The 12,500-nt window shown below is 38.3% G+C and overlaps 38 non-coding genes across 38 annotated transcripts; all 38 read right to left on the bottom strand.

Moving 5' to 3' along the window:
• Positions 1-338: 338 nt before the first annotated feature.
• On the bottom strand, positions 339-410 carry Trnap-ugg (transfer RNA proline (anticodon UGG)). The gene has a single exon. It is a non-coding gene; the product is annotated as a tRNA-Pro (tRNA).
• A 380-nt stretch (positions 411-790) lies between these two features.
• Trnap-ugg (transfer RNA proline (anticodon UGG)) lies at positions 791-862 on the bottom strand. Its single transcript has one exon. It is a non-coding gene; the product is annotated as a tRNA-Pro (tRNA).
• Positions 863-1,017: 155 nt separating this feature from the next.
• On the bottom strand, positions 1,018-1,089 carry Trnap-ugg (transfer RNA proline (anticodon UGG)). The gene has a single exon. It is a non-coding gene; the product is annotated as a tRNA-Pro (tRNA).
• Positions 1,090-1,243: 154 nt separating this feature from the next.
• Positions 1,244-1,315, bottom strand: Trnap-ugg (transfer RNA proline (anticodon UGG)). The gene has a single exon. It is a non-coding gene; the product is annotated as a tRNA-Pro (tRNA).
• A 607-nt stretch (positions 1,316-1,922) lies between these two features.
• Positions 1,923-1,994, bottom strand: Trnap-ugg (transfer RNA proline (anticodon UGG)). Its single transcript has one exon. It is a non-coding gene; the product is annotated as a tRNA-Pro (tRNA).
• Positions 1,995-2,376: 382 nt separating this feature from the next.
• On the bottom strand, positions 2,377-2,448 carry Trnap-ugg (transfer RNA proline (anticodon UGG)). The gene has a single exon. It is a non-coding gene; the product is annotated as a tRNA-Pro (tRNA).
• Positions 2,449-2,601: 153 nt separating this feature from the next.
• On the bottom strand, positions 2,602-2,673 carry Trnap-ugg (transfer RNA proline (anticodon UGG)). The gene has a single exon. It is a non-coding gene; the product is annotated as a tRNA-Pro (tRNA).
• A 380-nt stretch (positions 2,674-3,053) lies between these two features.
• Positions 3,054-3,125, bottom strand: Trnap-ugg (transfer RNA proline (anticodon UGG)). Its single transcript has one exon. It is a non-coding gene; the product is annotated as a tRNA-Pro (tRNA).
• Positions 3,126-3,279: 154 nt separating this feature from the next.
• Positions 3,280-3,351, bottom strand: Trnap-ugg (transfer RNA proline (anticodon UGG)). Its single transcript has one exon. It is a non-coding gene; the product is annotated as a tRNA-Pro (tRNA).
• A 380-nt stretch (positions 3,352-3,731) lies between these two features.
• On the bottom strand, positions 3,732-3,803 carry Trnap-ugg (transfer RNA proline (anticodon UGG)). Its single transcript has one exon. It is a non-coding gene; the product is annotated as a tRNA-Pro (tRNA).
• A 155-nt stretch (positions 3,804-3,958) lies between these two features.
• Trnal-uag (transfer RNA leucine (anticodon UAG)) lies at positions 3,959-4,030 on the bottom strand. The gene has a single exon. It is a non-coding gene; the product is annotated as a tRNA-Leu (tRNA).
• Positions 4,031-4,185: 155 nt separating this feature from the next.
• Positions 4,186-4,257, bottom strand: Trnap-ugg (transfer RNA proline (anticodon UGG)). The gene has a single exon. It is a non-coding gene; the product is annotated as a tRNA-Pro (tRNA).
• A 154-nt stretch (positions 4,258-4,411) lies between these two features.
• Positions 4,412-4,483, bottom strand: Trnap-ugg (transfer RNA proline (anticodon UGG)). The gene has a single exon. It is a non-coding gene; the product is annotated as a tRNA-Pro (tRNA).
• A 154-nt stretch (positions 4,484-4,637) lies between these two features.
• On the bottom strand, positions 4,638-4,709 carry Trnal-uag (transfer RNA leucine (anticodon UAG)). The gene has a single exon. It is a non-coding gene; the product is annotated as a tRNA-Leu (tRNA).
• A 380-nt stretch (positions 4,710-5,089) lies between these two features.
• Positions 5,090-5,161, bottom strand: Trnap-ugg (transfer RNA proline (anticodon UGG)). Its single transcript has one exon. It is a non-coding gene; the product is annotated as a tRNA-Pro (tRNA).
• Positions 5,162-5,315: 154 nt separating this feature from the next.
• Trnap-ugg (transfer RNA proline (anticodon UGG)) lies at positions 5,316-5,387 on the bottom strand. The gene has a single exon. It is a non-coding gene; the product is annotated as a tRNA-Pro (tRNA).
• Positions 5,388-5,541: 154 nt separating this feature from the next.
• Positions 5,542-5,613, bottom strand: Trnap-ugg (transfer RNA proline (anticodon UGG)). The gene has a single exon. It is a non-coding gene; the product is annotated as a tRNA-Pro (tRNA).
• A 380-nt stretch (positions 5,614-5,993) lies between these two features.
• On the bottom strand, positions 5,994-6,065 carry Trnap-ugg (transfer RNA proline (anticodon UGG)). Its single transcript has one exon. It is a non-coding gene; the product is annotated as a tRNA-Pro (tRNA).
• A 155-nt stretch (positions 6,066-6,220) lies between these two features.
• On the bottom strand, positions 6,221-6,292 carry Trnal-uag (transfer RNA leucine (anticodon UAG)). Its single transcript has one exon. It is a non-coding gene; the product is annotated as a tRNA-Leu (tRNA).
• Positions 6,293-6,447: 155 nt separating this feature from the next.
• Trnap-ugg (transfer RNA proline (anticodon UGG)) lies at positions 6,448-6,519 on the bottom strand. The gene has a single exon. It is a non-coding gene; the product is annotated as a tRNA-Pro (tRNA).
• A 154-nt stretch (positions 6,520-6,673) lies between these two features.
• Trnap-ugg (transfer RNA proline (anticodon UGG)) lies at positions 6,674-6,745 on the bottom strand. The gene has a single exon. It is a non-coding gene; the product is annotated as a tRNA-Pro (tRNA).
• Positions 6,746-6,899: 154 nt separating this feature from the next.
• Positions 6,900-6,971, bottom strand: Trnal-uag (transfer RNA leucine (anticodon UAG)). The gene has a single exon. It is a non-coding gene; the product is annotated as a tRNA-Leu (tRNA).
• Positions 6,972-7,125: 154 nt separating this feature from the next.
• Positions 7,126-7,197, bottom strand: Trnap-ugg (transfer RNA proline (anticodon UGG)). Its single transcript has one exon. It is a non-coding gene; the product is annotated as a tRNA-Pro (tRNA).
• Positions 7,198-7,577: 380 nt separating this feature from the next.
• On the bottom strand, positions 7,578-7,649 carry Trnap-ugg (transfer RNA proline (anticodon UGG)). The gene has a single exon. It is a non-coding gene; the product is annotated as a tRNA-Pro (tRNA).
• A 154-nt stretch (positions 7,650-7,803) lies between these two features.
• Positions 7,804-7,875, bottom strand: Trnap-ugg (transfer RNA proline (anticodon UGG)). The gene has a single exon. It is a non-coding gene; the product is annotated as a tRNA-Pro (tRNA).
• A 154-nt stretch (positions 7,876-8,029) lies between these two features.
• Positions 8,030-8,101, bottom strand: Trnaq-uug (transfer RNA glutamine (anticodon UUG)). The gene has a single exon. It is a non-coding gene; the product is annotated as a tRNA-Gln (tRNA).
• Positions 8,102-8,481: 380 nt separating this feature from the next.
• On the bottom strand, positions 8,482-8,553 carry Trnap-ugg (transfer RNA proline (anticodon UGG)). Its single transcript has one exon. It is a non-coding gene; the product is annotated as a tRNA-Pro (tRNA).
• Positions 8,554-8,933: 380 nt separating this feature from the next.
• On the bottom strand, positions 8,934-9,005 carry Trnap-ugg (transfer RNA proline (anticodon UGG)). Its single transcript has one exon. It is a non-coding gene; the product is annotated as a tRNA-Pro (tRNA).
• A 155-nt stretch (positions 9,006-9,160) lies between these two features.
• Trnal-uag (transfer RNA leucine (anticodon UAG)) lies at positions 9,161-9,232 on the bottom strand. The gene has a single exon. It is a non-coding gene; the product is annotated as a tRNA-Leu (tRNA).
• Positions 9,233-9,387: 155 nt separating this feature from the next.
• Positions 9,388-9,459, bottom strand: Trnap-ugg (transfer RNA proline (anticodon UGG)). The gene has a single exon. It is a non-coding gene; the product is annotated as a tRNA-Pro (tRNA).
• Positions 9,460-9,613: 154 nt separating this feature from the next.
• On the bottom strand, positions 9,614-9,685 carry Trnap-ugg (transfer RNA proline (anticodon UGG)). Its single transcript has one exon. It is a non-coding gene; the product is annotated as a tRNA-Pro (tRNA).
• Positions 9,686-9,839: 154 nt separating this feature from the next.
• Positions 9,840-9,911, bottom strand: Trnal-uag (transfer RNA leucine (anticodon UAG)). The gene has a single exon. It is a non-coding gene; the product is annotated as a tRNA-Leu (tRNA).
• A 606-nt stretch (positions 9,912-10,517) lies between these two features.
• Trnap-ugg (transfer RNA proline (anticodon UGG)) lies at positions 10,518-10,589 on the bottom strand. The gene has a single exon. It is a non-coding gene; the product is annotated as a tRNA-Pro (tRNA).
• Positions 10,590-10,743: 154 nt separating this feature from the next.
• On the bottom strand, positions 10,744-10,815 carry Trnap-ugg (transfer RNA proline (anticodon UGG)). Its single transcript has one exon. It is a non-coding gene; the product is annotated as a tRNA-Pro (tRNA).
• Positions 10,816-10,969: 154 nt separating this feature from the next.
• Trnaq-uug (transfer RNA glutamine (anticodon UUG)) lies at positions 10,970-11,041 on the bottom strand. The gene has a single exon. It is a non-coding gene; the product is annotated as a tRNA-Gln (tRNA).
• A 154-nt stretch (positions 11,042-11,195) lies between these two features.
• Trnap-ugg (transfer RNA proline (anticodon UGG)) lies at positions 11,196-11,267 on the bottom strand. The gene has a single exon. It is a non-coding gene; the product is annotated as a tRNA-Pro (tRNA).
• A 380-nt stretch (positions 11,268-11,647) lies between these two features.
• Positions 11,648-11,719, bottom strand: Trnap-ugg (transfer RNA proline (anticodon UGG)). Its single transcript has one exon. It is a non-coding gene; the product is annotated as a tRNA-Pro (tRNA).
• Positions 11,720-12,099: 380 nt separating this feature from the next.
• Positions 12,100-12,171, bottom strand: Trnap-ugg (transfer RNA proline (anticodon UGG)). The gene has a single exon. It is a non-coding gene; the product is annotated as a tRNA-Pro (tRNA).
• Between the last annotated feature and the right edge of the window lie 329 nt (positions 12,172-12,500).

Below are 12,500 nucleotides of genomic sequence, written 5' to 3'. Positions count from 1 at the left end.
TGAAGTAAGTCCATTTAATTCATGTAAAACAAGTCAATTAACAAAGTTTCTTTATAAATATCATCACAAAGTATAGGGTTTGCTACGATCATAATGAAAAATGTAAGACATCGGGCTCGTCCGGGATTTGAACCCAGGAACTCTCGCACCAAAAGCGAGAATCATACCCCTGGACCAACCAGCCAGACACAATACTTACTTCATAGCACAGATTGTTAATATACAGTGAAGTAAGTCCATTTAATTCATGTAAAACAAGTAAATTAACAAAGTCTCTTTATAAATATCATCAAAAAGTATGGGGTTTGCTACGATCATAATGAAAAATGTATGACATCGGGCTCGACCGGGATTTAAACCCGGGACCTCTCGCACCCAAAGCGAGAATCATACCCCTAGACCAACGAGCCAGACACAATACTTACTTCATAGCACAGATTGTTAATATACAGTGAAGTAAGTCCATTTAATTCATGTAAAACAAGTCAATTAACAAAGTCTCTTTATAAATATCATCAAAATGTATGGGGTTTGCTACGATCATAATGAAAAATGTAAGACATCGGGCTCGTCCGGGATTTGAACCCGGGACCTCTCGTACCCAAAGCGAGAATCAAACACCCAGACCAACGAGCCAGACACAATACTTACTTCATAGCACAGATTGTTAATATACAGTGAAATAAGTCCATTTAATTCATGTAAAACAAGTCAATTAACAAAGTTTCTTTATAAATATCATCAAAAAGTATGGGGTTTGCTACGATCATAATGAAAAATGTAAGACATCGGGCTCGTCCGGGAGTTGACCCCGGGACCTCTCGCACCCAAAGCGAGAATCATACCCCTAGACCAACGAGCCAGACACAATAGTCACTTTATAGCACAGATTTTTAATATACAGTGACGTAAGTCCATTTAATTCATGTAAAACAAGTCATTGAACAAAGTTTCTTTATAAATATCATCAAAAAGTATGGGGTTTGTCTACGATCATAATGAAAAATGTAAGACATCGGGCTCGTCCGGGATTTGAACCCGGGACCTCTCGCACCCAAAGCGAGAATCATACCGCTAGACCAACGAGCCAGACACAATAGTTACTTCATAGCACAGATTGTTAATATACAGTGAGGTAAGTCCATTTAATTCATGTAAAACAAGTCAATTAACAAAGTTTCTTTATAAATATCATCAAAAAGTATGGGGTTTGCTACGATCATAATGAAAAATGTAGGACATCGGGCTCGTCCGGGATTTGAACCCGGGACCTCTCGCACCCAAAGCGAGAATCATACCCCTAGACCAACGAGCCAGACACAATACTTACTTCATAGCACAGATTGTTAATATACAGTGAAGTAAGTCCATTTAATTCATGTAAAACAAGTCAATTAACAAAGTCTCTTTATAAATATCATCAAAAAGTATGGGGTTTGCTACGATCATAATGAAAAATGTAAGACATCGGGCTCGCCCGGGATTTGAACCCGGGACCTCTCGCACCCAAAGCGAGAATCATACACCTAGACCAACGAGCCAGACACAGTACTTACTTCATAGCACAGATTGTTAATATACAGTGAAGTAAGTCCATTTAATTCATGTAAAACCACTCAATTAACAAAGTTTCTTTATAAATATCATCAAAAAGTATGGGGTTTGCTACGATCATAATGAAAAATTTAAGACATCGGGCTCGTCCGGGATTTGACCTCGGGACCTCTCGCACCCAAAGCGAGAATCATACCCCTAGACCAACGAGCCGGACACAATACTTACTTCCTAGCACAGGTTTTTAATATACAGTGAAGTAAGTCCATTTAATTCATGTAAAACAAGTCATTGAACAAAGTTTCTTTATAAATATCATCAAAAAGTATGGGGTTTGTCTACGATCATAATGAAAAATGTAAGACATCGGGCTCGTCCGGGATTTGAACCCGGGACCTCTCGCACCCAAAGCGAGAATCATACCCCTAGACCAACGAGCCAGACACAATAGTCACTTTATAGCACAGATTTTTAATATACAGTGAAGTAAGTCCATTTAATTCATGTAAAACAAGTCATTGAACAAAGTTTCTTTATAAATATCATCAAAAAGTATGGGGTGTGTCTACGATCATAATGAAAAATGTAAGACATCGGGCTCGTCCGGGATTTGAACCGGGGTCCTCTCGCACCCAAAGCGAGAATAATACCCCTAGACCAACGAGCCAGACATTATAGTCACTTTATAGCACAGAGTTTTAATATACAGTGAAGTAAGTCCATTTAATTCATGTAAAACAAGTCATTGAACAAAGTTTCTTTATAAATATCATCAAAAAGTATGGGGTTTGTCTACGATCATAATGAAAAATGTAAGACATCGGGCTCGTCCGGGATTTGAACCCGGGACTTCTCGCACCCAAAGCGAGAATCATACCCCTAGACCAACGAGCCAGACACAATAGTTACTTCATAGCACAGATTGTTAATATACAGTGAAGTAAGTCCATTTAATTCATGTAAAACAAGTCAATTAAAAAGTTTCTTTATAAATATCATCAAAAAGTATGGGGTTGGCCACGATCACTATGAAAAATGTAAGACATCGGGCTCGTCCGGGATTTGAACCCGGGACCTCTCGCACCCAAAGCGAGAATCATACCCCTAGACCAACGAGCCACACACAATAGTTACTTCATAGCACAGATTGTTAATATACAGTGAAGTAAGTCCATTTAATTCATGTAAAACAAGTCAATTAACAAAGTTTCTTTATAAATATCATCAAAAAGTATGGGATTTGCTACGATCATAATGAAAAATGTAAGACATCGGGCTCGTCCGGGATTTGAACCCGGGACTTCTCGCACCCAAAGACAGAATCATACCCCTAGACCAACGAGCCACACACAATAGTTACTTCATAGCACAGATTGTTAATATACAGTTGACTAAGTCCATTTAATTCATGTAAAACAAGTCAATTAACAAAGTTTCTTTATAAATATCATCAAAAAGTATGGGGTTTGCTACGATCATAATGATAAATGTAAGACATCGGGCTCGTCCGGGATTTGAACCCGGGACCTCTCGCACCCAAAGCGAGAATCATACCCCTACACCAACGAGCCACACACAATAGTTATATCATAGCACAGATTGTTAATATACAGTGAAGTAAGTCCATTTAATTCATGTAAAACAAGTCAATTAACAAAGTTTCTTTATAAATATCATCAAAAAGTATGGGGTTTGCTACGATCATAATGAAAAATGTAAGACATCGGGCTCGTCCGGGATTTGAACCCGGGACCTCTCGCACCCAAAGCGAGAATCATACCCCTAGACCAACGAGCCAGACACAATACTTACTTCATAGCACAGATTGTTAATATACAGTGAAGTAAGTCCATTTAATTCATGTAAAACAAGTCAATTAACAAAGTCTCTTTATAAATATCATCAAAAAGTATGGGGTTTGCTACGATCATAATGAAAAATGTAAGACATCGGGCTCGCCCGGGATTTGAACCCGGGACCTCTCGCACCCAAAGCGAGAATCATACCCCTGGACCAAAGAGCCAGGCACAATACTTACTTCATAGCACAGATTGTTAATATACAGTGAAGTAAGTCCATTTAATTCATGTAAAACAAGTACATTAACAAAGTCTCTTTACAAATATCATCAAAACGTATGGGGTTTGCTACGATCATAATGAAAAATGTAAGACATCGGGCTCGTCCGGGATTTGAACACGGGACCTCTCGCACCCAAAGCGAGAATCATACCCCTAGACCAACGAGCCAGACATTATAGTAACTTTATAGCACAGATTTTTAATATACAGTGAAGTAAGTCCATTTAATTCATGTAAAACAAGTCATTGAACAAAGTTTCTTTATAAATATCATCAAAAAGTATGGGGTTTGTCTACGATCATAATGAAAAATGTAAGACATCGGGCTCGTCCGGGATTTGAACCCGGGACCTCTCGCACCTAAAGCGAGAATCATACCCCTAGACCAACGAGCCAGACACAATAGTCACTTTAGTGCACAGATTTTTAATATACAGTGAAGTAAGTCCATTTAATTCATGTAAAACAAGTCATTGAACAAAGTTTCTTTATAAATATCATCAAAAAGTATGGGGTTTGCTACGATCATAACAAAAAAATTTTAGACATCGGGCTCGTCCGGGATTTGAACCCGGGACCTCTCGCACCCAAAGCGAGAATCATACCCCTACACCAACGAGCCACACACAATAGTTACTTCATAGCACAGATTGTTAATATGCAGTGAAGTAAGTCCATTTAATTCATGTAAAACAAGTCAATTAACAAAGTTTCTTTATTAATATCATCAAAAAGTATGGGGTTGGCCACGATCATAATGAAAAATGTAAGACATCGGGCTCGTCCGGGATTTGAACCCGGGACCTCTCGCACCCAAAGCGAGAATCATACCCCTAGACCAACGAGCCAGACACAATACTTACTTCATAGCACAGATTGTTAATATACAGTGAAGTAAGTCCATTTAATTCATGTAAAACAAGTCAATTAAGAAAGTCTCTTTATAAATATCATCAAAAAGTATGGGGTTTTCTACGATCATAATAAAAAATGTAAGACATCGGGCTCGTCCGGGATTTGAACCCGGGACCTCTCGCACCTAAAGCGAGAATCATACCCCTAGACCAACGAGCCAGACACAATAATTACTTCATAGCACAGATTGTTAATATACAGTGAAATAAGTCCATTTAATGCATGTAAAACAAGTCAATTAACAAAGTCTCTTTATAAATATCATCAAAAAGTATAGGGTTTGCTACGATCATAATGAAAAATGTAAGACATTGGGCTCGTCCGGGATTTGAACCCGGGACCTCTCGCACCCAAAGCGAGAATCACACCCCTAGACCAACGAGGCAGAAACAATACTTACTTCATAGCACAGATTGTTAATATACAGTGAAGTAAGTCCATTTAATTCATGGAAAACAAGTACATTAACAAAGTTTCTGTATAAATATCATCAAAAAGTATGGGGTTTGCTACGATCATAATGAAAAATGTAAGACATCGGGCTCGTCCGGGATTTGAACCCGGGACCTCTCGCACCCAAAGCGAGAATCATACCCCTAGACCAACGAGCCAGACACAATACTTACTTCATAGCACAGATTGTTAATATACAGTGAAGTAAGTCCATTTAATTCATGTAAAACAAGTCAATTAACAAAGTTTCTTTATAAATATCATCAAAAAGTATGGGGTTTGCTACGATCATAATGATAAATGTAAGACATCGGGCTCGTCCGGGATTTGAACCCGGGACCTCTCGCACCCAAAGCAAGAATCATACCCCTACACCAACGAGCCACACACAATAGTTACTTCATAGCACAGATTGTTAATATACAGTGAAGTAAGTCCATTTAATTCATGTAAAACAAGTCAATTAACAAAGTTTCTTTATAAATATCATCAAAAAGTATGGGGTTTGCTACGATCATAATGAAAAATGTAAGACATCGGGCTCGTCCGGGATTTGAACCCGGGACCTCTCGCACCCAAAGCGAGAATCATACCCCTAGACCAACGAGCCAGACACAATACTTACTTCATAGCACAGATTGTTAATATACAGTGAAGTAAGTCCATTTAATTCATGTAAAACAAGTCAATTAACAAAGTCTCTTTATAAATATCATCAAAAAGTATGGGGTTTGCTACGATCATAATGAAAAATGTAAGACATCGGGCTCGCCCGGGATTTGAACCCGGGACCTCTCGCACCCAAAGCGAGAATCATACCCCTGGACCAAAGAGCCAGGCACAATACTTACTTCATAGCACAGATTGTTAATATACAGTGAAGTAAGTCCATTTAATTCATGTAAAACAAGTACATTAACAAAGTCTCTTTACAAATATCATCAAAACGTATGGGGTTTGCTACGATCATAATGAAAAATGTAAGACATCGGGCTCGTCCGGGATTTGAACACGGGACCTCTCGCACCCAAAGCGAGAATCATACCCCTAGACCAACGAGCCAGACATTATAGTAACTTTATAGCACAGATTTTTAATATACAGTGAAGTAAGTCCATTTAATTCATGTAAAACAAGTCATTGAACAAAGTTTCTTTATAAATATCATCAAAAAGTATGGGGTTTGTCTACGATCATAATGAAAAATGTAAGACATCGGGCTCGTCCGGGATTTGAACCCGGGACCTCTCGCACCTAAAGCGAGAATCATACCCCTAGACCAACGAGCCAGACACAATAGTCACTTTAGTGCACAGATTTTTAATATACAGTGAAGTAAGTCCATTTAATTCATGTAAAACAAGTCATTGAACAAAGTTTCTTTATAAATATCATCAAAAAGTATGGGGTTTGCTACGATCATAACAAAAAAATTTTAGACATCGGGCTCGTCCGGGATTTGAACCCGGGACCTCTCGCACCCAAAGCGAGAATCATACCCCTAGACCAACGAGCCAGACACAATAGTTACTTCATAGCACAGATTGTTAATATGCAGTGAAGTAAGTCCATTTAATTCATGTAAAACAAGTCAATTAACAAAGTTTCTTTATTAATATCATCAAAAAGTATGGGGTTGGCCACGATCATAATGAAAAATGTAAGACATCGGGCTCGTCCGGGATTTGAACCCGGGACCTCTCGCACCCAAAGCGAGAATCATACCCCTAGACCAACGAGCCAGACACAATACTTACTTCATAGCACAGATTGTTAATATACAGTGAAGTAAGTCCATTTAATTCATGTAAAACAAGTCAATTAAGAAAGTCTCTTTATAAATATCATCAAAAAGTATGGGGTTTTCTACGATCATAATAAAAAATGTAAGACATCGGGCTCGTCCGGGATTTGAACCCGGGACCTCTCGCACCTAAAGCGAGAATCATACCCCTAGACCAACGAGCCAGACACAATAATTACTTCATAGCACAGATTGTTAATATACAGTGAAATAAGTCCATTTAATGCATGTAAAACAAGTCAATTAACAAAGTCTCTTTATAAATATCATCAAAAAGTATAGGGTTTGCTACGATCATAATGAAAAATGTAAGACATTGGGCTCGTCCGGGATTTGAACCCGGGACCTCTCGCACCCAAAGCGAGAATCATACCCCTAGACCAACGAGGCAGAAACAATACTTACTTCATAGCACAGATTGTTAATATACAGTGAAGTAAGTCCATTTAATTCATGTAAAACAAGTCATTGAACAAAGTTTCTTTATAAATATCATCAAAAAGTATAGGGTTTGCTACGATCATAATGAAAAATGTAAGACATCGGGCTCGTCCGGGATTTGAACACGGGACCTCTCGCACCCAAAGCGAGAATCATACCCCTAGACCAAGTAGCCAGACACAATACTTCCTTCATAGCACAGATTGTTAATATACAGTGAAGTAAGTCCATTTAATTCATGTAAAACAAGTACATTAACAAAGTTTCTGTATAAATATCATCAAAAAGTATGGGGTTTGCTACGATCATAATGAAAAATGTAAGACATCGGGCTCGTCCGGGATTTGAACCCGGGACCTCTCGCACCCAAAGCGAGAATCATACCCCTAGACCAACGAGCCAGACACAATACTTACTTCATAGCACAGATTGTTAATATACAGTGAAGTAAGTCCATTTAATTCATGTAAAACAAGTCAATTAACAAAGTTTCTTTATAAATATCATCACAAAGTATAGGGTTTGCTACGATCATAATGAAAAATGTTAGACATCGGGCTCGTCCGGGATTTGAACCCGGGACCTCTCGCACCCAAAGCGAGAATCATACACCTAGACCAACGAGCCAGACACAATACTTACTTCATAGCACAGATTGTTAATATACAGTGAAGTAAGTCTATTTAATTCATGTAAAACAAGTCATTGAACAAAGTTTCTTTATAAATATCATCAAAAAGTATAGGGTTTGCTACGATCATAATGAAAAATGTAAGACATCGGGCTCGTCCGGGATTTGAACCCGGGAACTTTCGCACCAAAAGCGAGAATCATACCCCTAGACCAACGAGCCAGACACAATACTTACTTCATAGCACAGATTGTTAATATACAGTGAAGTAAGTCCATTTAATTCATGTAAAACAAGTCAATTAACAAAGTTTCTTTATAAATATCATCAAAAAGTATGGGGTTTGCTACGATCATAATGATAAATGTAAGACATCGGGCTCGTCCGGGATTTGAACACGGGACCTCTCGCACCCAAAGCGAGATTCATACCCCTACACCAACGAGCCACACACAATAGTTACTTCATAGCACAGATTGTTAATATACAGTGAAGTAAGTCCATTTAATTCATGTAAAACAAGTCAATTAACAAAGTTTCTTTATAAATATCATCAAAAAGTATGGGGTTTGCTACGATAATAATGAAAAATGTAAGACATCGGGCTCGTCCGGGATTTGAACCCGGGACCTCTCGCACCCAAAGCGAGAATCATACCCCTAGACCAACGAGCCAGACACAATACTTACTTCATAGCACAGATTGTTAATATACAGTGAAGTAAGTCCATTTAATTCATGTAAACCAAGTCAATTAACAAAGTCTCTTTATAAATATCATCAAAAAGTATGGGGTTTGCTACGATCATAATGAAAAATGTAAGACATCGGGCTCGCCCGGGATTTGAACCCGGGACCTCTCGCACCCAAAGCGAGAATCATACCCCTGGACCAAAGAGCCAAGCACAATACTTACTTCATAGCACAGATTGTTAATATACAGTGAAGTAAGTCCATTTAATTCATGTAAAACAAGTACATTAACAAAGTCTCTTTACAAATATCATCAAAACGTATGGGGTTTGCTACGATCATAATGAAAAATGTAAGACATCGGGCTCGTCCGGGATTTGAACACGGGACCTCTCGCACCCAAAGCGAGAATCATACCCCTAGACCAACGAGCCAGACATTATAGTAACTTTATAGCACAGATTTTTAATATACAGTGAAGTAAGTCCATTTAATTCATGTAAAACAAGTCATTGAACAAAGTTTCTTTATAAATATCATCAAAAAGTATGGGGTTTGTCTACGATCATAATGAAAAATGTAAGACATCGGGCTCGTCCGGAATTTGAACCCGGGACCTCTCGCACCTAAAGCGAGAATCATACCCCTAGACCAACGAGCCAGACACAATAGTCACTTTAGTGCACAGATTTTTAATATACAGTGAAGTAAGTCCATTTAATTCATGTAAAACAAGTCATTGAACAAAGTTTCTTTATAAATATCATCAAAAAGTATGGGGTTTGCTACGATCATAACAAAAAAATTTTAGACATCGGGCTCGTCCGGGATTTGAACCCGGGACCTCTCGCACCCAAAGCGAGAATCATACCCCTAGACCAACGAGCCAGACACAATAGTTACTTCATAGCACAGATTGTTAATATGCAGTGAAGTAAGTCCATTTAATTCATGTAAAACAAGTCAATTAACAAAGTTTCTTTATTAATATCATCAAAAAGTATGGGGTTGGCCACGATCATAATGAAAAATGTAAGACATCGGGCTCGTCCGGGATTTGAACCCGGGACCTCTCGCACCCAAAGCGAGAATCATACCCCTAGACCAACGAGCCAGACACAATACTTACTTCATAGCACAGATTGTTAATATACAGTGAAGTAAGTCCATTTAATTCATGTAAAACAAGTCAATTAAGAAAGTCTCTTTATAAATATCATCAAAAAGTATGGGGTTTGCTACGATCATAATAAAAAATGTAAGACATCGGGCTCGTCCGGGATTTGAACCCGGGACCTCTCGCACCTAAAGCGAGAATCATACCCCTAGACCAACGAGCCAGACACAATAATTACTTCATAGCACAGATTGTTAATATACAGTGAAATAAGTCCATTTAATGCATGTAAAACAAGTCAATTAACAAAGTCTCTTTATAAATATCATCAAAAAGTATAGGGTTTGCTACGATCATAATGAAAAATGTAAGACATTGGGCTTGTCCGGGATTTGAAAACGGGACCTCTCGCACCCAAAGCGAGAATCATACCCCTAGACCAACGAGGCAGAAACAATACTTACTTCATAGCACAGATTGTTAATATACAGTGAAGTAAGTCCATTTAATTCATGTAAAACAAGTCATTGAACAAAGTTTCTTTATAAATATCATCAAAAAGTATAGGGTTTGCTACGATCATAATGAAAAATGTAAGACATCGGGCTCGTCCGGGATTTGAACACGGGACCTCTCGCACCCAAAGCGAGAATCATACCCCTAGACCAAGTAGCCAGACACAATACTTCCTTCATAGCACAGATTGTTAATATACAGTGAAGTAAGTCCATTTAATTCATGTAAAACAAGTACATTAACAAAGTTTCTGTATAAATATCATCAAAAAGTATGGGGTTTGCTACGATCATAATGAAAAATGTAAGACATCGGGCTCGTCCGGGATTTGAACCCGGGACCTCTCGCACCCAAAGCGAGAATCATACCCCTAGACCAACGAGCCAGACACAATACTTACTTCATAGCACAGATTGTTAATATACAGTGAAGTAAGTCCATTTAATTCATGTAAAACAAGTCAATTAACAAAGTTTCTTTATAAATATCATCACAAAGTATAGGGTTTGCTACGATCATAATGAAAAATGTTAGACATCGGGCTCGTCCGGGATTTGAACCCGGGACCTCTCGCACCCAAAGCGAGAATCATACACCTAGACCAACGAGCCAGACACAATACTTACTTCATAGCACAGATTGTTAATATACAGTGAAGTAAGTCCATTTAATTCATGTAAAACAAGTCATTGAACAAAGTTTCTTTATAAATATCATCAAAAAGTATAGGGTTTGCTACGATCATAATGAAAAATGTAAGACATCGGGCTCGTCCGGGATTTGAACCCGGGAACTCTCGCACCAAAAGCGAGAATCATACCCCTAGACCAACGAGCCAGACACAATACTTACTTCATAGCACAGATTGTTAATATACAGTGAAGTAAGTCCATTTAATTCATGTAAAACAAGTCAATTAACAAAGTTTCTTTATAAATATCATCAAAAAGTATGGTGTTTGCTACGATCATAATGAAAAATGTAAGACATCGGGCTCGTCCGGGATTTGAACACGGGACCTCTCGCACCCAAAGCGAGAATCATACCCCTAGACCAACGAGCCAGACACAATAGTTACTTCATAGCACAGATTGTTAATATACAGTGAAGTAAGTCCATTTAATTCATGTAAAACAAGTCAATTAACAAAGTTTCTTTATAAATATCATCCAAAAGTATGGGGTTTGCTACGATCATAATGAAAAATGTAAGACATCGGGGTCGTCCGGGATTTGAACCCGGGACTTCTCGCACCCAAAGCGAGAATCATACCCCTAGACAAACGAGCCAGACACAATACTTACTTCATAGCACAGATTGTTAATATACAGTGAAGTAAGTCCATTTAATTCATGTAAAACAAGTCAATTAACAAAGTTTCTTTATAAATATCATCAAAAAGTATGGGGTTTGCTACGATCATAATGAAAAATGTAAGACTTCGGGCTCGTCCGGGATTTGAACACGGGACCTCTCGCACCCAAAGCGAGAATCATACCCCTAGACCAACGAGCCAGACACAATAGTTACTTCATAGCACAGATTGTTAATATACAGTGAAGTAAGTCCATTTAATTCATGTAAAACAAGTCAATTAACAAAGTTTCTTTATAAATATCATCAAAAAGTATGGGGTTTGCTACGATCATAATGAAAAATGTAAGACATCGGGGTCGTCCGGGATTTGAACCCGGGACTTCTCGCACCCAAAGCGAGAATCATACCCCTAGACCAACGAGCCAGACACAATACTTACTTCATAGCACAGATTGTTAATATACAGTGAAGTAAGTCCATTTAATTCATGTAAAACAAGTCAATTAACAAAGTTTCTTTATAAATATCATCAAAAAGTATAGGGTTTGCTACGATCATAATGAAAAATGTAAGACATCGGGCTCGTCCGGGATTTGAACACGGGACCTCTCGCACCCAAAGCGAGAATCATACCCCTAGACCAACGAGCCAGACACAATACTTACTTCATAGCACAGATTGTTAATATACAGTGAAGTAAGTCCATTTAATTCATGTAAAACAAGTCAATTAACAAAGTTTCTTTATAAATATCATCAAAAAGTATGGGGTTTGCTACGATCATAATGCAAAATGTAAGACATCGGGCTCGTCCGGGATTTGAACACGGGACCTCTCGCACCCAAAGCGAGAATCATACACCTAGACCAACGAGCCAGACACAATACTTACTTCATAGCACAGATTGTTAATATACAGTGAAGTAAGTCCATTTAATTCATGTAAAACAAGTCAATTAACAAAGTTTCTTTATAAATAT

The sequence above is a fragment of the Euprymna scolopes genome, chromosome 2 (assembly GCF_053919585.1).
Source record: "Euprymna scolopes isolate OS-2025 chromosome 2, ASM5391958v1, whole genome shotgun sequence".
Lineage (NCBI taxonomy): Eukaryota > Metazoa > Mollusca > Cephalopoda > Sepiida > Sepiolidae > Euprymna > Euprymna scolopes.
The sequence above is the reverse complement of the archived record's forward strand: the minus strand, read 5'-3'. Positions and strand labels throughout refer to the sequence as shown.